A 26,007-nucleotide genomic window follows, 5' to 3' on the forward strand; every position below is an offset into this window, starting at 1 on the left:
CATAGGTGGTATAATTTTACATAACAGTTAAAATGTATTTATTTGTTATCAGGTGCAGTTGAGGTCAAAGTTATGTGCAGTGCTGGACAAAACAAATTTTTTCTGGCCATTGATTGAGGACAAAATTTGGTACACACAAGACAACGCCATGACATTAATCTCCCCTCCAGAAAAGATAAACAGCAGGCATGTCCAGGTTAACCCTGCTGTTTTGAAGCAGTCTTGGAAAAGTTGAAATGAGAAGAGACAAAGTATCCTCCAATTGATGTAAACAAGTTTCACACAGGCACACAACGCCCACCCATACATAACGGATAGACGCGCGCACACACACACACACACACACACACACACACACACACACACACACATGCAGTTCTGTATATTTCTTTTATATGAAAATGTATTCAACCTAACTAAAATGTACCTAAAGTTTACTTAGACAAACTCGGCAACAAGAGAATCAGTTAAGGAGTTTTAGAGAAGTTAGAATGTGTAATGGAAAAACAGGCCCATATGTGTACACCAACGTTACAGGTGGACATGGGTGCACACAAATCAAATTCTGTAGTTTATACTGTGGGCCTGAAGTTTTATATGGACATACTGTACATGTTTGTATTGTTCTGAAGATTTAAATGAGTGGTTCTGAAGATAACAAAATGAGTTACTAAAAAATCACAATTGTGTTGACATTGTTCAATTGTAGCATATCTGAGATCAAAAGAAATAGTTTGGATGTCGGAATGTTTAAACATGGACATTAAAATGAGATCTCAAAATAAAATGTTTGATAATTCCATTTACATGATGAACATTACAGTAATATTGTTAGACGTCAGTTGTGTTAAATATGACCTTTTTCTCCATCCTTTTTGATATACTGTTTATTATAACACAAATAAAAGTTTCTGTTTCTGAAACAGAGCACATTATGTCATCTTTTTTCTCAAGAGATGTGAAAATCAACACAGAATCTTGCATCCCTTCAAGGTCTGAACTATCCCGCCAGCTCTTCAGCTGCACTGTCAGTGCAAAGTGCTTTTATGTGGTGTTGCTTTAGGTCCTCTTTGTGCTGTATGTTTTAGCTGCATAATGCCAACCATTTTGACTAACTAATTACTTTTTTTACACAAAATATGGTCGCCACTACCTAAAACATTACTGTCACTACCGAACATTTGAGGTCACGACTGAAACACATAATATTCTGGAAAAATAAAATATGTTTTGTTATCAGAAAAAATGACAATAATTTTATTTAGTTAGATAAAAATTTAAACTAATGAATCCTTGAATTTTAAATCTGTATCAGTGCATGTATGGCATTTACAGAGAAATATTGCTTTCAAAATGCATTTAATTGATGAACCACCCTTATGGTTTTGTTAAAATTATACTTTTAATCAATATAACCATGAAATTGTCTTTAAAAAATTTTAAAAATATATATTTATAAGGTTAATGCAAAGGAAATCAGAATAGGCATTTAAAAACTAATTTTTATATCAAATGTTGTTGCGTTTCGGTAGTGACACATTTTGGGAGAGAGAAAACATTTCAAACTGTATAAAACACAGTAGGAAACTAAAGTGTCCAATCAGTAGAATAGTGTTCTTTAGATGTTCTACTATGTTAATGACTACAAAGCTTTCAGGAAAAAACACACTTTTCTCAAAAAGTTTTGAAGTGTGAATTTGCACCAATTCGGTAGAATGGCCCATATATGTGCCCCATACATGGCTTCAGAGTGCCTACTGTTTGTAGTAAATGGAAAATCTCTACAGCAAAAGACCAACCTACCGCTACATTCATTCGGTTTGTTACTGCCATTTATTAGTAATGATTTACACAGTTTGTTTACTACAATATAGCACACAGAAGGTGAGGGACATTTTGGGGGGAAAGAAGTGCTGAATTTTATCATTCAAACATGTGATTTTTTCATGAAAATTCTATAATCCAAGATGGCCGCCACGTCATATGACGTCATAATATGCAAATTAGATGGGGAAATTTAATCCCTACATAAACTTTGGGTCATCCTTAACAACGTCCAAAATGTCAGCCTTCTCGGAGTCTGTGAGATGTGGGAGGTGATCAGCCAAAACTGAGAGCATTTCAGTGTTGTTAAGACGTCCCTCAATTAAAGCACGAGATGGGTTATTTTCAGTCTCATCACTCTCTTCCACCACAACAGACAACAGCACCGATTTGTCACTTGTCGATCTCGACGAATCAGACTCCAGCACAGCTGGAGATGAACCTAGGCAAGCAGAAGCAGAAGCACGCTCAAAATAAGGCTTCTGCTGCCGTCGATCTGGAGTAGGGATTACATAATCGCGGTCAGAAACTTTATGTACTACCACATATGGACCACTAAAACGGGCCTGTAGAGCAGATCCAGGGATGGGAAGTAACATACGTACTTTATTGCCCACTTTAAAGTGTCAATCTGTGGTCTTCCGGTCATATCAGTGTTTCATCTTGCCTTGCGCTCTCTCAAGATTCTCACGGGCTAACTCACGGGCTCTGTGTAAACGAGAACGAAAGTGTGACACATAGCTCAAGATGTCTTTTGCAGGAAGTTCACTTAAAAACTGATCTTTCAATACGGCCAACGGACCTCGTGGAGTGTGTGCAAAAACAAGATCAGCAGGACTAAAACCAAGTGATTCCTGTCTCACCTCTCTACAGGCGAACAGCAGCCAGGGAACTGCATCTGCCCAATCCTTACCAGACTCCAAGCAATATGCACGCAACATGCTCTTCAGCGTTTGGTGATAGCGTTCCAGTGCCCCCTGGCTTTCAGGATGATAGGCACTGGAAACATTATGTTGAATGCTAAGCTGTTTCAAAACACGGGTGAACACACGAGACATGAAATTCGACCCACGATCAGTCTGGATGAATTTTGGCAGACCAAACATAGAACCAAAATTTGAGCAGCTCCTTTAAACACCACTTTGGCAGAAATGTTTCGCAGAGGGATAGCCTCCAGAAAATGAGTAGCTGCACACATCATTGTTAAAAGATATTGATATCCACTCGTGGAGCGCACAAGTGGACCAACAATATCAACAATGACATGATCGAATGGCGGGGCCACCACGGGGATGGGATACAGAGGAGCAGGAGGGATTTTCTGGTTGGGTTTGCCAACCAGCTGACAGACCTTACAGGTTTTACAGAAACGAACTACATCCCGCTTCAACCCTGGCCAGTAAAAGTGTTGACTAACACGGTTTAGTGTTTTGGCGACCCCCATATGACCAGCTACACAGTCATGAGCTACACTCAAAATTTTATCTCTGTATTCAATTGACATCACAATCTGATGGACAGAGTTCCCATGGTCTGGAACATTGTAAGGCCTCCATTTCCTCATTAAGACACCGTCTTGAAAGAAGAAACATTGTGGTTCTTTATCAATGTCAACATCAGATGAGGCAGAGCGGAATAGAGAGACTAGTGACACTTCTGCTTTTTGAGCAGCAATCAGTTCTGTGCGTGACAAGCATGCAGGTTCCGTCACAATTTTATTCATTTTCTTATCAGGCCCAGATAGATGAACTACAGCTGATGCCCCTGGAGACTTCTCAGACTCAAGATTCACAAAGAAAGAATCAGAAAGATCAAATTCAACAGGAGAAGAGGAGCGTTCTTCTTTCCTTGACATAGTGCGAGTAATCGCGCAGGCAGGAAATACATCGGGACTTTTTTCCACACACTCATGGACGGCTGGCTTGCCAGGCACAGCAACGACTTGAGGGAGAACTTCCGAACCCACTCGGTTCCACACATTACCACCTGCTAAATCATTGCCCAAAATAAAGGACACGCCAGGAATAGGTAGAGATTCACAAACACCAACCGCAACGCGGCCGCTGACTACGCTAGACTTTAAAATGATTTGGTGAAGTGGAACAACAGTAAAACCCATCTCAAAGCCACGGACTAATACACTGGTGCCATCTTTCGTTGTTGCAGAAAAAGGCAAAACTCCTTTCAAAATGAATGATTGTGCAGCACCAGTGTCACACAAGATGCGTACGGGAGTGAGATTTTTATCACCTGTCAACGACAAAAAAACATCGCTAAAGAAAGGTTCATAGCCTGTCGCTACGTCGCTTAAAAATTCCAGACAGCGCGACGCAGAATGTGGAGACGCTTTAATCAACCCAAAGCCTTTAGCAGCCTGTTTTTTTCTCAGCACTGGACAGTCTGCCACCAAGTGCCCAGGCTTCTTACAATAAAAACAGGCCTGCTCTGGACTACTGGAAGAATGGACCGCAGCATAACTGGACTTTGGAGATGAACCTACAGGCTTATGCCGGTCTTTGAAGACACGGTGGGTCAAAACAAACTCATCCACCAGGACAGCAGCTTCATGCAGAGAATCGACTTTATGCTCATTAAGGTAAGTAGCTACAACGTCGGGCAAGCAGTTTTTAAATTACTCCACAAGAATTAAAGCTCGCAACTTTGCCTGACTGTCTACCTCACTTGACGAACACCACCGATCAAACAATGCCTCTTTCTCACGAGCAAACTCAATGTAAGTCTGACGCTCAGTTTTCTTACAACGGCGGAAACGCTGTCGGTAAGCTTCGGGGACTAGTTGGTAACAACTAAGAATAGCTGCCTTAACCACACCATAGTCTTTACTTTGCTCAAGTGGAAGTGAAGAATACACTTCTTGTGCCCTGCCAGTTAACACTGACTGAATTAACAGAGTCCATACTTCTTTCGGCCAACTTAAGGTTGACGCAACTTTTTCAAAATGTGGAAAATATTTTTCCACGTCTTTCTCAATGAACGGTGGTACAAGCCTAATGTGCTTACTCACGTCGAAATACCCAGTGTGAATGATATCAATATTTTCCTGTCTAGCTTTTAAATCTAAGCGTTTCATTTCCAACTCATTCTCGGAGGCTCTTAAACGCAACGCTTCTCTCTCATTGTCTAACTCTCTCTCCCGAATAGAAAGTTCTTTTAAACGGATGGAATCCCTCATATCGACGGGAGGCAGAACCCTTTTCTCTACCAATACTGGTAGCAGAACAGTTTTAATGCTCTGTTTGAGGCGTTTTTCAGAAGCGGACAACTCAATTTCATAATGGGTAGCCAACTCCAAAAGTTGCTCTTTTTTAAGATTATTAAACGCCTCTACAGAAGGGTTTTCCGCAAACTCCTGAACCACAGACATGATTAATATAACAATCCAAAATAAACAAGAAAACAAATAGACTACAGGCTGCTAGACAACTTCAGAAAAAAAAAATATCGAAATGATGTGATCAAAATCCCCGAAATGACCACAAAACTTTTAACATGACACTACCACGCCACAATACTGACAAGTTGAGGGAAGGTTAGACGCACTAATGGGTCAAGAACCCAGAAAATATGCAGCCAACTATTCTAACCTTAACCTCAACCTGTTAAACACTACACTATTGCAGTGCACTATAGTTCATCTGAACTCACTAAAGCGACATACAAGGGAGTACCGGAGGATTGGGAGATTCACTGCTACACCCCAATCCCTACTTACCTATTCAAAAAAAACTAAACTTAGCCTCTCTAGTCTTCAGTGGTTCCCCTACCTGTTGTACTTTGAGCGTTGAACCCGTGAGGACATAGCAGACCAATTGCGCAGCCTACCACAACCTCCGAAACGTACCAACTAAGGGTCACCACCTAAAATAATAAAGTGGCAGACTCAGTGTCTGCCCGGCGGCTTACTAACTTGAGGTGCACGCTCCTCCACCCAGAAAAAATTATGGCACTCACCCAAAATCGCACTCAAAATGTCCTGCTACTTCCTAACAATCTCTAAAGAGCGGACGAGGACCCAAATGTTATGGCCAGGCGCACTGGCCACAACATAGAATGACCGAAAAAGTCAATTGGGCTCGTTTTGGTCTAGGGGTTTATTAAACAATAAGGTAAATTACAAAACAGAAAATGGGAGTTTAACTATAACACAATAGGAACAACGCAGGAAGACCAATAATCAGCGTGGTAGCCGGAACACAAGTCTCCGTGGACTGTCTGGGGTGCCTAGGTTTTAAAGGTTGTGGCTCCGCCCACTCATTACAGGTCACACCTGCACACAGTCAAGAACAAGCAAAAACATACTGCCGAGCAGCCAAACATTAAATGAGGAAACAGCACCACCACAGGTAGTGAAGGGACGTAACAGTCACCGATTCCTTCTCCTGGTCCTGGAGCGCATGGGCTTTGGTCCTATCTTTTTAAGGTGGCTCCCGCTGCTCTACAGGGGGGCTGGGAGTAGAGTAGTGGTTAATGGGGTTACAGTGGGTCCCAGTTAAGTTTGGACGGGTTCCTTCAGGAATCACGCACCCCATTTTCTCAGCAGAAATGGCACAAACTGCAGTTGACACAAACAACCACAAGGTGTCACTTTGGAGTTCTGCCACTACTATTTTTGATACGACTTGACTTACTGCTTCCATGATGCATTTTCCAAGTCAGTAGAACAATCAGAGAAAGCTGAGCCATTACCAAACATATATGATAATACAATAGCGTGAGTTTATATATCTTATACCCTATTTGTCACGGTTACTTATAGATTTGATAGTGTAACGATAAAGCATGAGACTTTCAGAGGGGCACGGGAACTTAAATTGATCACGGTAGTTTAAGCTTACACTTGACAAAACATTATAATATGAAAATGTAGATGCAATTGTTGTAAGATGGTGCAGCTCCTTTAAGAAAGCACTGTGTGCAGGGATGGAGAGAGAGAAAGCGAGAGGGGATATGTGTTAGAACTTAGATGCGTGTGGAAAGTGCTGTTGAGACTGGAGCGAGTCACATTCAAAATAATGCAAAAAATAAATCCGCAGATAAAACCAATTATCCTCATTCATTGCAACCGCAGCATGCCTGCTTGCCGACGTTCAAGCTAAAAAAAGATATCAAAGCACCTTTGCGTTTGAATGTAGCACGAATTTAAACAGCTTGACAAATGATTTAGCTAAATGATTATAGCCTGTACAGCAATTGTTGAACATTTACCTGTACAAGTACATTGTTAGCCTACAGACCAATTTCCATAGTGCACATCTTATCAACAGTTTGAATGTCGTGTGTGTTTCTGCATTGACAAATACCGTTCAGCACAATGATTCATGCCCAATTAATTTCCCCTGTTAAAGTGTTCGCCTTTGTTACACTATTTGGTTTCATGATGTAACCTATGATAAACACCATGGCCAAATATGTGACTCAGCTAATGTTATAGGCTATACAATTTCCCCTCTTAAAGACAAGCTGGTGTAGCTTATTAGACTAGGCTACTATTAAAATGCACCGACGGTAGCCTTGGCTATGTGTAAAGTAAGCTATCGCATGATTTCATGCACGTAAGTTTATGCATCTGTCAAATTCGTACAGGGCCTCGCACCCCCTTGCTCCTCGCACCCCCTTGCACCCCCCAGCTCCTCCTAAGACAGCGAGGAAAAAGTTAAAATATGCGATAAACCCGGGAAAAGTTGACAGGTTTGTTTCGGTCCCAGTGATTATTTGTGAAATTGTGCAAACGACAGCCTTTTCAAGGCATTTCAAGGAAGGAGTCGTAGCATGCAAGCTCCCAAATTGATCCAGTAGACAGAAGGCATCAATAGCCTAAATTGTTGGGACTGGGGAGGGTCATGTGTTTTTTCTCAATTACTTTGGAGGGTCATAGAAAAATGTCTTGCTGGCGAAGGAGGGTCACGTCTTTTTTGACTAAAACCCAAGAGCAGAGCCTATCTGCTAAGGCACTCGATAGGCTATAACGAGCTGTGTGCGCCTGGAAAGACAATAAGATGCTTTCTGAATAGCACAGCGAAGATGGCTCTGGTCATCCCATACCCTCCCCCCACTTCCTGTAGCCTACCATTATGACTTGTTGTCGTTTTGGGACATTAAGCTTTTTCACGTTAAGCCCCCTCCCCCACCCCCTTCTTTCACAAGCAGTGGGGGAGCGCGGGGCACAAAGTAACACTTTTTGGTAGACAAAGGAGGGTTCTCCGCACTTCTGTCGTTTGGCCACAATCCGGTGCAACCAGGCCAGGACAGATATTTTAGAGCAGGGGTGTCAAACTCATTTTCATAGAGGGCCACATCATTGAATTTATAGGTTACTGAGGGCCACATAATCGGCGAACATGTGCATGGTGCAACCATGAAATCGGTATTGCAGTATGGCTTATTCAAAATTGGTGTGTAATGGTCCTAACCACTTTAAAACAGTGTGGCTGAAATAAAAAACAAACAGCCTACAACAGTAACATTTTCAAATGCAACTTCTAGGCCTACAGTATTAGTTAACAACTGATCAATATGCATTCATGGACTGACATTGATGAGAATTAACTGCAGTCAATAATGTGCATAACAATGTCCATAACACATATCACCACTAAAATTAACTGTGGCTAAGAAAAGTACTGTCTGTGTGTGTGTGTGTGTGAGAGAGAGAGAGAGAGAGCTATGGTGCATTACACCCACCCACCCCCCAAAAAAACAAATTCACGCGTGTACAATATTTGTCCGTTTTCGGTTTAGGTCCGTGCATTGCAAAAAAAGTAGCCTACATAGCATAACAATATCCACATGCAATAATACAACAACAACGTCTACGATGACCTATTAATTTGGACAAATTGATACAGCCCTATAGCTAAAGTTACCAGTTTTGTTCTAGCGTACCGTGACGTCTGGCTTTAAACAGCTGTAATCTAACGTTCTGACAAGCACACCAATTGCCTACCTTGTTCTTGCCCATCTGGAATAACTCCTCTAGCTTTGCTGTCTCCATCCTTTCTGTTTACGCACATATTTTTGTATTGCAATCATTGTAGCCTACAGTTGTAAGTCGTTTTACTCCCCGTATGCGCTCATTATAAAGAATGTTTAACGTGTCCCAAAAACAGCTATCAATTAATCACCAAACGTCTTATAAACAAGTATTGCCAGGAGCAACACCTTGCAAAAAATGATAACAATAGGCCTTTATATGGCTCTGCTCCTGCCTAGATTCGAACTCAGAACTGCCTGAAAGTTGCAGACCTGTTCTGGATATACGTGCATTAACCCACTCGACCGTCAGACAACGCTATCTGCTTCGAGTAGCCTATTGGGTAGGAATGTAGCCTACACTGGTTGCTGTGCACAGTCTTGAGTGACCGAATTCGTTTCCTTTGTCATATGAATGCTGTCATTTTGTTAACATTACTGTTAAGGAGATGCTGTAGGCAAAGGCTATATTTCAACCTCGTTAGTGTAGTAAAAAAAAATCAGAACTATTCACAAGGTTTCTGGGCAGCATATTTATGTTCTGTTAGCAAGCGAACTTCTCATGACTACCGACAAAGTAGCCTACTGCCAGCTGACGAAGCTCTCATTTTAAAACATCATCAAACAATCAAGAAATCTTGCCACTGAATCCAAAACTATGTTTAACATTATGTACAAAGCTTAGGCTACAGTGGACTAGCATGTTGCAGGGGCTGCTAAAAACACAGAGAAACGCACTGAAAACTCGGCCAATCACAGCCCTTGCTGTCGAATGCGCCGTCCGGTTCGACCATGGAACGCCACAGCAGACTATGCTGCCCCCAAGCGGCTGCAGTTGTACTTACATTTCACCCAGCTGCGTGAATCACCTTGATCGTGAATGAAGTGTCCAGGTGGAAATCCAGGTACTTGTCTCTGTCGGGTAGGGTGGCTGCGGTTCAGGCAGACGTCTTGCCGCTGATTAACCATCTGGCGCTGGTTTACCCTTTGCCTTTTCTTTGGGGGCGCAGGTTGGAGAGGGAGGTTTTTTCCTTTATTTGGAGGGGGAAGGCCGAGTGGGTGGGGCGGGAGTTGATGTACAGGGAGGTGGGGAGGGGTGGTCGGGGTGTCGCGTGTGTCTCTGTGAAGGCACTGTCGATGTTCACTGCTTTTCAGTGTCGCTTGGCTGTGGGTGACTTTCAGCATAAGGCGGTGCGGTGGGCGAGGTTTTAGTTGGGGTTCTCTGTTCGGCACCTCAGGCCCATGACCTCGGCTGAGCCCTGGTCGTGGGAGGGGCCTGACCATTACCTTAAGGTGGCTGAGCTGTTGAAGGGGAATGAGTGGGCGTTGGAGGGTAGGAGTGTACTGGAGCACCGGACGCTTTACAGGGGGTTGATGGAGAGACGGTGGAGTGAGGCTGCTGAGCGGGAGGTGGTGCAGAGGAGGGTGGACTGGCAGGCTATTCAGCCTCCTGTTCTCAGGGGTGAAGGGAGGGACATCAACTGGCTGGCTGCTCTGGATCGGTTGCCGGTGAGGGAGCGCCTTCACCGGCATGGAGTTAGCCGTACTTCTCTGTGTGCCGTGGGGTGTGGGAGGGAGGAGACTGTTGGCCATGTTTTTTGGTCCTGTCTGGGGGGCCTTGGAGTTTGGTGGAACAGTGGTGGTGTGGGTGGGCGGGGCTTTGTGGGTTTTGATTTCATTTGTTAAGTTGGCTTTGTGGGTATGGCGGGGAAGGTGCATCAAGAAGAAGCTGCCCGCTTTTGCTTCTAATGTCATTTTTTCTTGGTTTTTGGGTAAAGTGAGGAGACATGTGCAGGAGTTTTTGACTGTGCATGGTGCTGATGAGACAAGGGTGGTTTGGGGTGGGTTGCCAAGGGTGGGGGTGGGGGTGGGTTAACTGGGGAATGATGGGATTATTTTATGTGTGATGTTATGTGTGTACATAATGTAAATATGTAAATAGGTATAGGTGTCTCGGTGGTGGGTAGTCTAATTAAGTCTAATGTGGACTGTATGTGTTGTTTTGACTTTTGATTTTGAATAAAAACGAATATAAAAAAAAAAAACTCTTCTTATCAGTTTAATATCTGATACGTCCTCTACCCGAGGACCATATATTAATCTGATTTTTGGAAGAGAGAGACGGAAGAGGGGCTTGCTCCGTCCGCTCCACGCATCGACCCGGTATTGCAGTGACTCAAGGAACGGTGCACATCCCTTTGACTGTGGAAGAAAAGAACCAACCCAGTGGAACTGACTGACTGATTGACTGACTGACTGACTCTGATGAAATCTTCCTTGACAGACAGACAGCAGACACAGCAGGAGTGAATCCAGGTCTTTTGGCCAACCGCACCACCTCCCTTTTCGGCCCTTTTTGGGTTTTCCCACCCTTTTACTTTTTTTTTTTTTTTTTTTAACTTAAAGGGGATGTTGATACTGCTGTCTTGTTGCCACTGGGCAACGCCTTGGAGTTACCCTCATGTCCACGACCGGCGCCGTTCATGCTCTCCGTCCAGCATGCCCTGTGGCAGCCATCGCTCGGGTTTCTCTTCATCTCGTACAAATCTTTCGCCTTTTACTAAAGATTTCCGTGGAGGGGAACTGCTCCGAGTTTACGGTATTTTTGGAAGCTCTGCTTCGGCGGAGCTGCACCTGCCTGTCCAAAGTCAAGCGTTGTGGTGTTTTGTTTTGCGCCGGCCGGCCGCGATGCCGGCGGTCCGCTTTTGCTGGCCCCGCCTCCCCCTGTAACCATGTGAGCGCGGGGGGCGTCGCTAGAGGGGCCGCCGGACCCCGTGCAGTTGTGGGGTATCGCTTCTCGGCCTTTTGGCTAAGATCAAGTTGTGTCGTTGCGATCGCGATGAGTGGTGGTGAAGACTCGGTGCCGGCCCTCGTGGTGCGGTTGAGGAATTCAGTAAGGATTTCGTTGTTGGATACTGCATCAACGGAGCAGAAGGCGCGGGTTGGGAGGATATACGTGATGTCTTCAGTCCTGAAGACCGTTTTTGGCCTGGACCCGGGGAAACTTTTCTGTTTCCAGGATTTTACGTCGAGTGGGTTTGCGGATATTACTTTCCACGCGCTTCAGGACTGCTATCGACTGGCGTCGGAGTGGGAGCAGAATGTGAGTCATGTTCTCCTGGGCGAATTGGTCATCAGGCTGTTGTACATGCAGGAGCACCTCCCCCTGGTGGTGTACAACCCCTATGTGGAGGACCGGGACGTCGAGGCCTTCCTGCGGCGTCATTGTAAGGTGGTGAAGGGCGGGACCAGGCTGAGGGATAACTTCGGCGTTTAGACGGGGAGACGCCGCTACCTGGTCTCGTTTCACCAGGAGCCGGGGGGCACCGGGGAAGCTGCGTCATCCACCGGGGTCGTTCGCAATACCCTGGCCAGCCGGAATATTGTCGGCGGTGTGGAGGGCTAGGCCACAGCAAAAAGGATTGTGCGGGGAGCCGCTGCCGCTTTTGTGGAGGGGGTGACCACACGGCGGGTGAGTGCACTGCTCCAAAACTTTGCTCGCTGTGTGGTTCTGATTCCCATTTGTTTAGGAGCTGCCCTGCCCGGGCTAAGTCGTATGCTGCTGCGGACGGCTCTGAGGACGTGTTACGGGAGCAGGAGGAGGTGGATTTGGCTGCAGAGTTGGGGGACAGCGACGTGGCGTTGGTCATGCAGACTGATTCGTCGGATGGGGTGAGTGAACCCATCGCCTCGCCTTCTGCGGGGTCCGGTGAGGCTTCTGGGGATCCCATGCGAAAGTCGGTGGTGGCACGGGACTGACTCCTGGGGACTTAATGTGTGTTGTGATATGGTGGTGGGTGTTTGGTTTTGTTTGTGTTTTGTGTAATGGGGAATATGCTAGTGGAGTCCCTGAACGTTCGGGGGCTTAAGATGCCGGGTAGGCGGGTGGCCTTTTTTTTGTCAATTGAGCAGCGGGTGTTTGATGTCCTGTTTTTGCAGGAGGTACAGGGGGGAGGACATTCGGGCCCTGCAGGATGGGTGGGTGAGGGGACCCTCTGTGTGGGGGGGGTGGGAATGTGCGGGCGGATGGGGTGGGGATTTTATTTAGGGGGTGGGATGTGTCCATCCAGTCCACGGGGGAGGTGGTGGGGGGGCGTATTTTATGCGCTGATGTGTCCTGGCGGGGTGTGCCGGTGCGGCTGGTGTGCGCCTATGCCCCCAGCGTGCTGGCGGAGCGGCGGGGGTTTTTCCAGCTCCTTCCCAGTTCCCAGCTTCATTTCTTGGGTGCGGCTGCTCTACTCCCAGGCCGGTAGCATGGTCAGGTTGGGGGGCCACTTGTCGGCCGTGCTGTCGGTACTCAGGTGGGCTCAGCAATTTGCTGGGGTTCACCTGCCAGGGGGTGGGGGGAGGGAGGCAAAGGTGGCTGCGTATGCTGACGACGTGACGCTTTTCGTGACGTGACACCAGCTTTGGGGTGATTACGGCCATCTTGGCGGAGTACGGGAGGGCGGCGGGGGCGAAGGTGAACCTTGCTAAGTCCGCGGTGATGGGGTTTGGGAGGTGGGCTGGGCGGGCGGCCTTTCCAGGTGGCAGACTGCCTGCGGGTCCTGGGGGTGGACTTTCACCACCAGGAGTCGGCACAGAGGAACTGGGATGGTTTGAGGGATAGGGTGGCGAGGAGGTTGGGGTGTTGGCGGTCCCGGCCTCTCCCGCTGCTGGGGAGAGTGTTGGCTGTGAAGGCTGACATTCTCCCCCGGCTAAACCACCTTGCCTACGTGTTCCCCGTCCCCTTCATAGTTGGGAGGAGGCTGGAGTGGGACGTGTTCTCGTTCCTTTGGGGGGGCAGGAGGAGACTGCCGCCCATGCGTTTTGGGAGTGTAGGGAGGCGGGGAGAGTGTGGGATTTGGTGGCGGACTGGGTGGGCCGGGGGTACCACGGCTGGCTCTCCCGGGACCTGGTGGTTCGGGACGCAGGTTTGGGGACCATCCCGGCTGCTAAGCGGCAAGTCCTGTGGTCTATCGTTATAAAGACCAAGAGAGGGCTGTGGGATCGCAGGGTGTTGTGCCTGAGGCGTCAGCGGAGGAGCTCTTTTTTAAAATTCGAGAGCTTGTGCGGTCCGCCGTAAAGGAGTGTTGGGTGGGGAGAGGGGCTGGGGAGGCCAAGAGGCCTTTAAGGCACGACTTCGCAATACAGTGCGTATTGAAGTGGTGGACGGTGCGTCGGCGGAGGTTCGCAGCAGGTTTCAGCGTTTTTTTGTTCCGTCGGTCGTTCTCAAGGCGACGTTTTCTTTGACACCGGATGTCGTTTTTTGCGTCCAGGATTTTGCGGGCCAGGGATTTTTTGATTTATCGTTTTTGAGCTGCGGCGTTGTGTGGCCTTCCAGGAGGAATGGGCACGGAAGAGTGGATTACCTGCCCTGGCTGGACTACGTTTGGTGCCTTTGTACCTACAAGAGTGGATTCCCCTGAGCATTCACCTATACAACCCGTTCGTGAGTGATGCAGATGTGGACGTCAGGTTCCAGGTGGCGGACGTTAAGGGAGGAGCTAAGATGCGGGACCAGCTTGGCTTTTGGACTGGGAAGCGGCAGTATGTGGTGAAGCTGAAGGCGCATCCTGCAAAGCCGGGTGAGTTTCTAAACCCACCGGGGAGTTTTAGCATTGGGCCTGACTGGGGGTTTTAGTCATACCCCGGTCAGCCCGTGTATTGCCGCCGGTGTGGGGCCATGGGGCACGACAAGGCGCGGTGCGAGGGACGGAGGTGCCGGTTTTGTGGAGGGTCAGACCACGAGGCGGCGCGGTGCAATGCCCCGAAAACATGCTCTCTGTGCGGGAGTGAGGACCATCTCTTTCGGGGTTGCCCCAGGCCCCGGGACTCCTATGCGGTGGTTGTACGGGCGGATGGCGGGGAGGACGCTGAGCAGTCTGCTGAGCCGGAGGTGGAGGACGGTGGAATTCGTCCTGCCGAGCCGGATGATGGGGAAGCTAGGCTGCATGGTTCGCCTAGCAACAGCCAAATGCTGAGGAACAAAGGACTGGAGCACATGGTCGGGAGGGTGGTGTGGGGCTACCCCTGGTGGATGTTTGTCCGATTTCACCGGCCAGCCCCATGTCTTCGATGTCTTTGCCGTCGGCGCTTGGTGCCTCTCCTGTGACGGGGGGGCCGGAGCCTCCTAGTCGGTGGTCGGAGTGTGAGGAGGATGACGAGATGGAGATGGAGGAGCGGGGCGCGCTGAAGCGTAAGTCAGCGGAGGCGGTGGGGAATGGAGCTGAGCGTGCGGGGAAGTTTCCCGCAGTGGGTGAGGATGATGACAGCGGTCCGGAGCGGCTGGAGATGAGGTGGCGCTTTCGGAGGCCCAGGCGGGTTCTTCGCCTGAAGGCGGCGCGGCGGGGGTCCTGGTCGAGCTGGAGGAGCCTGCTGCCCGGGTCGAGGGTTCGGGCGGCGTGGAGGAGAAGGGGACTGGTGTGACGGCGTCGCCGGTGTTTGGCCATGAGGGAGGGCCACTGGATGCCGGCAAGGCGGGGTCCTCGGCGGCTGTCTTCCTGCCCGGGTCGGTGGGCCTGCTGCAGCCGGTGCCGACTCCGGCCATGGAGTTCCATTCTTTTTCTGGTTTTATCCTTTTTGTTTCCTTTTGGCGAATAAAGTCTACAATACAAAATAAATCTGTTCTTAATATCTGATACGTCCTCTACCCGAGGACCATATATTAATCTGATTTTTGAAACAGGGAGACGGAAGAGGGGCTTGCTCCGTCCGCTCTACGCATCAACCCGGTATTGCAGTGACTCCAGGAACGGTGCACATCTCTTTGACTGTGGAAGAAAAGAACCAACCCAGTGGAACTGACTGACTGACTGACTGACTCTGATGAAATCCTCCTTGACAGACAGACAGCAGACACAGCAGGAGTCCTTGCCAGGTGTTTTGGCCAACAACCTCCCTTTTCGGCCCCTTTTGGGTTTTCCCGCCCTTTTACTCTCCGCTTTTGCTGGCCCCGTCTCCCCCCGTAACCATGTGAGCGCGGGGGGCGTCGCTAGAGGGGCCGCCGGACCCCATGCAGTTGTGGGGTATCGCTTCTCGGCCTTTTGGCTAAGATCAAGTATGGTGTCTGGAGAAGGCAAGAACCAAATTCAATGGTCATAAAGGAGGAGCAGGTGTCCACCATAAAAATATGTCTCTGTAGTCTTTTAACTCGGTCATGTTCATTTTTTATCATACTGCTCAGGAGTCTCACAATCTCTACCATAAATGTAAGAAGTGTGAAGACTCTAGTGAGAGCTCAGAGCATTTTATCCCTGTTGAGCACTCTGAATGCAGATATATTTCTGCTGCAAGAGTGCTCCTTGCCTTTTTAAAAAAATTACAGCAAGTGGGAACAGATGTGGACCCCAGGACCCTCCGTGTGGAGCGGGTCCAATTTTAACAGAGCGGACGGGGTCGCCATCTTGATCAAGAATCCACACATCTTGGTGAAGGGCAGCACAGTGGTGAGACCCGGGCGGGCCCTTTTAACCCACTTGACGGTTTTAGACAGGGATTTTAATGTTCTTAAAGGAGACATATTATACCTCTTTTTAAACAAGTTAGAATAGGTCTATGGGCTATACAAAACATGTTCATAAAGTTTTTTGCACAAAATCAATCTCACATAAAGAGATCTCTGCAGCCTCTATTCTTGCCAGCTTCAGTCCCTTTCAGAATGAGCCGTTTAAGGACTCTGTCACTTTTATGCAAATAAGATACTGCTGGCCACGCCCACCTGTCAGATGTTTACGCTGTTCGTTTTCTTCACGTGAAAACCTCCACTGCTTGGGTGAGAATGACGGAATACAGAGGCGCACTCTAGCCCAACATTTTCGACCCAGAGTCGGACCCAGATCAAGATGAAGAGGAGCCACCTGCAGAAACACCTTCACGAATGCTGCAAGCAGTTTTTAAATGGTTTGTGAACTTTTTAAATCAATGTATTTGCAATCTCTCTTACGTGCCAAATGAGTCTTGGCTATTAGCCTTTACCCTGTTCAGCCTGTTACGAAGTAAACGTAATGTAATTTTTCGTGACAAAGCCAGTCTTTTTACAATATTTAACGTTTGCTTGTATTTGAAACTTCACTAGATTCACAGCAGTTGATTAGCTTTTATTATTATTATTTTAATTATATAGGTGTGCTTGTGGAAATTGTTGGGCAATGCCAACTGAGGCAGAGTATATGCTGCCAGGAGATTACACAGGTAACTTTTCTAAGCTACAGTAAGGCCTGTAAATATGTTACCGTGTTACTAACTTATTTACAAATGAGCTAGCGAGTATGCTGCCATACTCACTAATTTACAAATAATGCTAGGGACTGTGCTAGCATAGCACTCACCTTACCTTACCATTATAGATCACACGACGTCTGCAGCAGACGGGTTTATACCCGGTGTGCCTGAATGTTTATTCTCTTCAGAATGCACTGAACATATACAGAGCTGACCATGGGGCCTTACGGCTACGGGGAATAGAGCAGTATGTGTTATTTATTAAGCTACTTATTAGTTTTTCCCAGTGTTTATGAGAAGTGACAGGCTACCATTTTTATCAGCAAAAGCAGATGTTAGTCTTACTAATGTTCATAGGTCACTAATGGCCTTACACACCAACACTTGCCCCAATTGTTGTTTTCTTTCTTTTTATGTATGGCATACACTCGTGACACATTTAACCCTTTAGGCGCCAGAGGTTTTTTTCCGAAACGATCAATTTTGACATCTTCATTTCAAAAGGCTATATCTTAAAAGTGATAAGAGATAGAGACTTTCTGTAAATTAGAGAAATATTAAGGATGACCCAAAGTTTATGTAGAGATTAAATGTTTATATCTAATTTGCATATTATGACGTCATATGGTGGCGGCCATCTTGGATTATAGAATTTTCATGAAAAGTCGCATGTTTGAATGTTAAAATGCACCACTTCTTTCCCCCCAAAATGTCCCTCACCTTCTGTATGCTATATTGCACAATACTGAATGCTCAGGTAAATAGTAAGTAGTGAACAAACTGTGTAAATCATTACTAATAAATGGCAGAAGCAAACCAAATGCATGTAGCGGTAGACTGGCCTTTTGCTGTAGAGATTTTCCATTTACTACATACAGTAGGCACTCTGATTCCATGTATGGGGCACATATATATTATTCAGATGACACACAAACACAAGTACAGTGGGTCCCCGTTAAGTTTGGACGGGTTCCTTCATGAATCACGCACCCCATTTTCTCAGCAGAAATGGCACAAACTGCAGTTGACACAAACAACCACAAGGTGTCACTTGGGTGCCACTACTATTTTTGATGCGACTGACTTACTGCTTCCATGACGCAGCAGGGGCATTGGAACTTAAATTGATCACGGTAGTTTAAGCTTACACCTGACAAAACATTCTAATATGAAAATGTAGATGCAATTGTTGTAAAATGGTGCAGCTCCTTTAAGAAAGCACCGTGTGCAGGGATGGAGAGAGAGAAAGCGAGAGGGGATAGGCCTATGTGTGTTAGAACTTAGCGTGTGGAAAAAGTACGTGCTGTTGAGAATGGAGCGAGTCATATTCAAAATAATGCAAAAAAAAAAGCAATTATCCTCATTCATTGCAACCAAAGCATGCCTGCTTGCCGACGTTCAAGCGAAAAATATATCAAAGCACCTTTTGCGTTTTTGAATGTAGCACTAAAAAAATGTTTAAACAGCTGGACAAATGATTTAGCTAATTGATTATATAACCTGTACACCAGCAATTGTTGAACATTTACCTGTACAAGTACATTGACAGTAGCCCAGCCTAACAGCATGTTGTAGGCCTACTGTAGAAATTTCACTTAAATTGCAACCCATAACATGCCTGCTTGCCAACGCTCAAAGCGACAACGAAAAAGATAATAAAACAACAAGAGGGTTGAGTCTGAATGACACTGAGTTTTTAGACACTGAGTTTTGTAGTTAAGAAATATTTTCGTGATAAAAAAATGGTCATTCTTCAATCTCCTTCACTGGCAGCCTATGGAAAAGGCTTAACGCCCCAAAACAACGATCAATGATCATCAAATTTCTCTCTCACATTGCTCCTCATAACCATCTATAAAAAAGTGTTTTTTCTTTTCTTTTTGAGCACATCCGAATCCCAGGACATAACGCACTGGACCTTATAATAGGCTCGAGATATAATTCCAAAGGGGGCAGATAGGGGCCACTGCACTTAAAACTTAAAAAGATGAAGCTTTCCGAACTTTGAAATTGCGATCAGTGACTGGCATCGGGTGAACGAAGCTTTTCGAAGGTGAACAGGCTATTAAAAACTATTTGCGCACCTCCATGTCACAGGAGAGACTGGGCTCTCCCTTCTATGAAAAAGACGTTAGGCTACCTGCAAACTGGCCTATGATTTCATTGCTGAGTTTGCGGCAAAGCAAGAAAATGTTTTTTTTCCTGAGTCAGGATATGGCGAGTCAGTGTCATTTATTTGTCCAATGTTAGCCTATAGATACAGACCAGTACATCTTATCAATAGTTTGAATGTCGTGTGTGTTTCTGCTAATTGACAAATACCGTTCAGCACAATGACTCATGCCCAATTAATTCCCCCTGTTAAAGTGTTCGCCTTTGTTACACTATTTGGTTTCGTGATGTAGCCTATGATAAACACCATATGGCCAAATATGTGACTCAGCTAATGTTATAGGCTATACAATTGAATTTCCCCTCTTAAAGGCAAGCTGGTGTAGCTTATTAGACTAGGCTACTATTAAAATACACCGACGGTAGCCTTGGCTATGTGTAAAGTAAGCTATCACATGATTTCATGCACGTAAGTGAAAAGGGCCTTGCATCTGTCAAGCACAACGGCCCTGCAGCTCCTCCTAAGACAGCCCAATAAACCGGAAAAGTTGACAGGTTTGTTTCGGTCCCGGTGATTATTTGTGAAATTGTGCATACGACAGCCTTTTCAAGGCATTTCAAGGAAGGAGTCGTGGCATGCAAGCTCCCAAATTGACACAGTAGCCTAAGGCATCAATAAATTGTTTTTGACTAACGCTCCCAAAACTCCTCCGGTAGCCCCTTAATTAAATAAATAACGAACAGTCCCTAATTGATTAATAGCCTAGGCCTACACCAGCAATTGTTGAACATTGACCTGTACAGGACATTGACAGTAGCCCAGCCTAACAAGCAAATGTTGCAAAATACATCAAAAGACGCAATTAATCAGAAATAAATCATGTAATCTGCATCGCTTTATTTAACAAACTGCAAGCAACAAGAGCATTGAGTTCGCTGTAAGGCCAAACCCAAGAGCAAAGCCTATCTGTTAAGGCAGTCGATAGGCTATATAACGAGCTGTGTGCCTGGAAAGACGATAGATGACGGCTCTGGTCATCCCATACCCTCCCCCCACTTCCTGTAGCCTACCATTATGAAGGCCTGTAGCCTAAAACGACTCGTTGCCGTTTTGTGACTTTAAGCTTTTTCACGTCAAGCCCCCCTAAGCAAACACACTTAGCTACTAGCTATATTTCGCTGGAATTGCACCAGAATGCCTACAGAAGCAGAGAACGTGTGCTGCAAGACTTCTCCAGTAATGAGTATAAACTATGGCGTTGATAGCCTACATTGGCAGAGGTTAGCCTACTCAAGTTGTTTTCTGTCACGTATGACCCTTAGGAAAAAGTACTATAGGAATCTTATAGTATAAGACTACTATAGAAAAACTATAGCAGTTATAGGATATTATAGAGTTATTAGTAGTACTTCTACAGTCTGTCCCAAAATACGTATTCCTATAAGATTACTATAATATTTTGTCCCAACATACTATACGATTCCTATACTACTTTTTCATAAGGGGATTGCTCATGTGGTTAGAAAAATGGGCAACACCAGTACCCCTGTTGTCTGTATGACCCTGTACCCAGGATTAGAACCAGTCTGCCTTAACGTATAATGTACTCCCTTCAAAATGCACTAAACATTCGACTATGACGACTATGGCCCCCTGTGAGACAGAAGATATGAAAGGTAAGATAAACCTTTAGCCTAAAAGGGACAAAAACTGATGCAACTTCTAAAACGAATATACAAAACAGGTCAATTTTCAATAAATAGCTTTATTATATTTACATACAGCAGTGGTACTCAAAGTGTGGTCCGCAAGCTCTCTCAAGTCACAAGTAGATGTGGTAAAATATAATAGAGGAGTTGTTTGCCATATTGAGCCAACTTGTATGTAAATCCAAACAGTTCTGCAACACTTATGTAACCTACAATATGCCAGTTTAAATCATATGACAGCATAAGCAAGGTGCAAAGACAATAAGCAAGGTGGTTTAGTGAGAAGGCCTATTGTGTAATATACTGTTGAAGTAGGTCTACTAGTTTGTTTGTTTTTTGCTAGGTGGTCAGTGATCTTTTTTTTTGTTTAAATTATTATTGTTTAAGTGGTCCTTGGTCTGAAAAACACTGACAAATAGTAATATTGCAGTCTATTAAAATAATGCAAACACAAAACAAGAACATCCAAACTATGCACAGAATTAACAATGTCCTCTTTTTGCCAGACGATGCAGACATCTGGCCTGCAGATCCTTTGTTAGATGGTGCTGGGATTATTTAGGGAAAAAGGTCTGAGTTGTTGTTTCGGCTTGTGTTGTCCTGGGTATCCGAAGGGACAACACACCAAACACATTTGTTGGCTGTGATGATTCTATTACATTGGTCATTGATTGCGCTGGGCCATAGGTGGAGCCATCAGGTGTTATTGTGGAGATGTCACTTTCATCCTCCTCCTCTTGATCAACCCGAGGTCTTCTAGCTGGCCTTGGATGAACAGGCTTGATGGGAGTAGAGGTAGCAGGCCCCCATGTCCATGGTGTATCCGAAGTGCTTGTATCAATACTCATACTTTTCATGAAGTATTCTGTTTGGGTACCTAAAGTAAATAAATGTGTATTACTGTCAAGTTACAAGATACTAATAGTACACAGGACATTCACCATCTCACACAAAACTGTACTGGCACAATGGAAACAAAAATATTTTAGTGACTGTGGTAAGGTGTAGTATGTACTAAGTAGCACACCCACAAGAAGACATTCAATAATATCAATTATATCTGTTATGCAATTCATGGGTTATCAGGTCCATTTACACAGGTGTATTAATCAAGCACCATGCAGTCTGCATTCATAATCGAGGTACTTGATTTTATACACCTGTGGAAAGTGACCTGTAGAAACCCATGAATTGACTTTCCCAAACATTGACGAAAGCACATAAGAACCTGTATTAGCCTACTAGAAAAAAGACTTCTAGAAACTAACTAACACAACAATAAAAGTTAGATCACAAACCTTTGCTTCTAAACGTGATGACCTAATGTAGGCTAGAAAGCTGTGTAGCCCAACATGAGGATGTGCTCTGGAAGACATACAAAACACTAAGTAAACAGCAAGTAATCAAACAAAACATCATTGTAGGCCTACAAAGGCCAATGTAATAATGGCAAGACATAAATTAGACTGAAGTGTAAATACCTGGGCTCTAGTGATAGCAACTTAGCCTAATAGTGCACGGGTATTGTGTTTTTGATTCTCCCTGTTTAGACTAGAACAATACCAGTCCTTAGTTGAGCATAAGATATTGTTGCCAATATTATTATTTGTGGTTTAACGCTTAGGTTAGAAGATTATAGGTTCAACAAGCTAAATCTCTGGGTAGTGTGGTCATACAGTTTCTTATGAGTGTAGCTACACCAGGCACGTAACTGAAGCATTCCGTTTGTGTTGAGTCTTCTGCAACAATTAGCTTCCAATTGGTCTAATCAATGGAAGTAGCTACACCTGGCGCGTGGCCTGTAGGCTACGATAAAAAAAAATAGACCATTCCTCTAATGGATTTTACCAGAGCCCTTCCTATTAGACATTCTCTGATTTTACACATCGCGAACAGAACACTTTAGTTACGTGCCTGGTGTAGCTTCCTGTAATATAGGCTAGTCTAAGCCTAGCTTGTGCCCCTTTTCATGCATGCTAACGTGAAGAATATGAACACACTATTTTGTAACAGTCGTTAGGTGGAAAAGTTTGTTTGTACTTACAGCCTGTGAGCTGGTGGTCGATCGTCGTGGATTACAGGTCCAGGTTTTCAGAACATCGATGCAAAACCACTTTCTAACTGTAGGCAGGCACAGTGAGTGTGGTCGAAATGATTGGAACACAGAACTTATGTTGCACTATCCACAAGTTTCCTGGGGTGGTTGCTGGGGATACGTTTGTGCAACATTTGTGGGCAACACTTCCGTGGAATTGTGTGGTCGTACACTGCACCTGATGCCTCAGCTGTGTATTTTGCTGATCAGATGTCAGGCTAATCGCATCGATGTATTGTCGCGTTGTTGCTGAATAATATTATGCCTTTAAAAAGCTCGGGAACAACGTGTGCCGTTTGAGGATGTACTTACAACCGCACAAAACTAAATTATTGGGTGAAGAAAGCATGGTTCGTGCCAGAGATGTAGCTACAGTTCTACTGCGAATGACTAATTTTAATTTAACGAGGCTTAAAGAAATTGGCTGAAAACCTGAACTTAAAACATCCCCCGAAAAGGATATGTTATGTATGTTCATCATCACTGCGCCGACTGAAGAAAACCTTTACCCAAAGCTTTATTTGGGTTATGAGAAGCCACCTGTAACGGTGTTCATTTTAGGACATCCTCAGACTCAGGTGTCAGACTCAGAAAACATCTGTCATCTTCAGACCAAACTGCCTCAGCGTCAGCCAGAAAACCAGACTCAGGTGGTCAGACTCAGAAAAACATCTGTCATCTTCAGACAAAACTGCCTCAGCTTCAGAAAACCTTTGTCATCCTCAGATAAAACTGCTTCAAACCAAAAGGCCTCAGAAAAACATCTCAAAGGAGTCAGTCTGTCAGAAAAAGTGGAGTCAGGTCTCAGAAAAAACGCTGTCAGAAAAAGTGGAGTCAGATCTCAGAAAAAACGCTGTCAGAAAAAGTGGAGTCAGGTCTCAGAAAATCAGCCTCAGAAAAAACGCTGTCAGAAAAAAAAGTCAGACAAAAAGTCTCAGATGAAAAGTTATCATCACATCATTATTCCCAAACCCCCATAAAGACAAATGTGCTATACCATGATGTAATACCATATAATACCATTATAAAACGTTAGCAGTTGTCATTGTCAATGCACAACAATAATAGACAGACATAAAGATACAGTGGGTCCCCGTTAAATTTGGACGGGTTCCTTCATGAATCACGCACCCCATTTTCTCAGCAGAAATGGCACAAACTGCAGTTGACACAAACAACCACAAGGTGTCACTTGGGTGCCACTACTATTTTTGATGCGACTGACTTACTGCTTCCATGACGAGCGGGGGGCACGGAAACTTAAATTGATCACGGTAGTTTAAGCTTACACTTGACAAAACATTCTAATATGAAAATGTAGATGCAATTGTTGTAAAATGGTGCAGCTCCTTTAAGAAAGCACCGTGTGCAGGGATGGAGAGAGAGAAAGCGAGAGGGGATAGGCCTATGTGTGTTAGAACTTAGCGTGTGGAAAAAGTACGTGCTGTTGAGACTGGAGCGAGTCATATTCAAAATAATGCAAAAAAAAGCAATTATCCTCATTCATTGCAACCAAAGCATGCCTGCTTCCCCGACGCTCAAACGAAAAAATATATCAAAGCACCTTTTTGCGTTTGAATGTAGCACTAAAAAAATGTTTAAACAGCTGGACAAATGATTTAGCTAATTGATTATATAATCTGTACACCAGCAATTGTTGAACATTTACCTGTACAAGTACATTGACAGTAGCCCAGCCTAACAGCATGTTGTAGGCCTACTGTAGAAATTTCACTTAAATTGCAACCGCAACACTGCCAACGTTCAAACGACAACGAAAAAGATAATAAAACAACAAGAGGGTTGAGTCTGAATGACACTGAGTTTTTAGACACTGAGTTTTTGTAGTTAAGAAATATTTTCGTATAAAAAAAATGGTCATTCTTCAATCTCCTTCACTGACGCCTATGGAAAAGGCTTAACGTCCCAAAACAACGATCAATGATCATCAAATTTTCTCTCACATTGCTCCTCATAACCATCTATAAAAAGTGTTTTTCTTTTCTCTTTTTGAGCACATCCGAATCCCAGGACATAACGACTGGACCTTATAATAGGCTCGAGATATAATTCCAAAGGGGGCAGATAGGGGCCACTGCACTTAAAACTTAAAAAAAGATGAAGCTTTCCGAACTTTGAAATTGCGATCAGTGACTGGCATCGGGTGAACGGCTTTTTCAAGGTGAACAGGCTATTAAAAACTATTTGCGCACCTCCATGTCACAGGAGAGACTGGGCTCTCCCTTCTATGAAAAAAGACGTTAGGCTACCTGCAAACTGGCCTATGATTTCATTGCTGAGTTTGCGGCAAAGCAAGAAAAATTTTTTTTTCCTGAGTCAGGATATGGCGAGTCAGTGTCATTTATTTGTCCAATGTTAGCCTATAGATACAGACCAGTACATCTTATCAATAGTTTGAATGTCGTGGTGTGTTTCTGCTCATTGACAAATACCGCTCAGCACAATGATTCATGCCTGTTAATTCCCCTTTTTCAAGGCATTTCAAGGAAGGAGTCGTGAGCATGCAAGCTCCCAAATTGACCCAGTAGCCTAAGGCATCAATAAATTGTTGGGACTGGGGAGGGTCATGTTTTTTTTCTCAATGACTTTGAGGGTCATAGAAAAATTCTTGCTGGCGAGGGAGGGTCACGCCTTTTTGACTAACGCTCCCAAGACTCCTCCGGTAGCCCCTTAATTAAATAAATAACGAACAGTCCCTAATTGATTAATAGCCTAGGCCTACACCAGCAATTGTTGAACATTGACCTGTACAGGACATTGACAGTAGCCCAGCCTAACAAGCAAATGTTGCAAAATACATCAAAAGACGCAATTAATCAGAAATAAATCATGTAATCTGCATCGCTTTATTTAACAAACTGCAAGCAACAAGAGCATTGAGTTCGCTGTAAGGCCAAACCCAAGAGCAAAGCCTATCTGTTAAGGCAGTCGATAGGCTATATAACGAGCTGTGTGCCTGGAAAGACGATAGATGACGGCTCTGGTCATCCCATACCCTCCCCCCACTTCCTGTAGCCTACCATTATGAAGGCCTGTAGCCTAAAACGACTCGT

The 26,007-nt window shown here is 45.0% G+C and overlaps 3 non-coding genes and 1 pseudogene across 3 annotated transcripts; all 4 read left to right on the forward strand.

The window, feature by feature from the left end:
• The first annotated feature begins 10,816 nt into the window (after nt 1-10,816).
• Nucleotides 10,817-11,011, forward strand: LOC125308915. Its single transcript, XR_007196016.1, has one exon. It is a non-coding gene; the product is annotated as a U2 spliceosomal RNA (small nuclear RNA).
• A 319-nt stretch (nt 11,012-11,330) lies between these two features.
• On the forward strand, nt 11,331-11,444 carry LOC125308491. The gene has a single exon (XR_007195888.1). It is a non-coding gene; the product is annotated as a U5 spliceosomal RNA (small nuclear RNA).
• A 3,427-nt stretch (nt 11,445-14,871) lies between these two features.
• LOC125306547 overlaps nt 14,872-26,007 on the forward strand; it is a 48,608-nt pseudogene continuing 37,472 nt past the window's right edge.
• Nucleotides 15,369-15,561, forward strand: LOC125309008. The gene has a single exon (XR_007196038.1). It is a non-coding gene; the product is annotated as a U2 spliceosomal RNA (small nuclear RNA).

This window comes from Alosa alosa, chromosome 1 (genome assembly GCF_017589495.1).
Source record: "Alosa alosa isolate M-15738 ecotype Scorff River chromosome 1, AALO_Geno_1.1, whole genome shotgun sequence".
Classification (NCBI taxonomy): Eukaryota; Metazoa; Chordata; class Actinopteri; order Clupeiformes; family Clupeidae; genus Alosa; species Alosa alosa.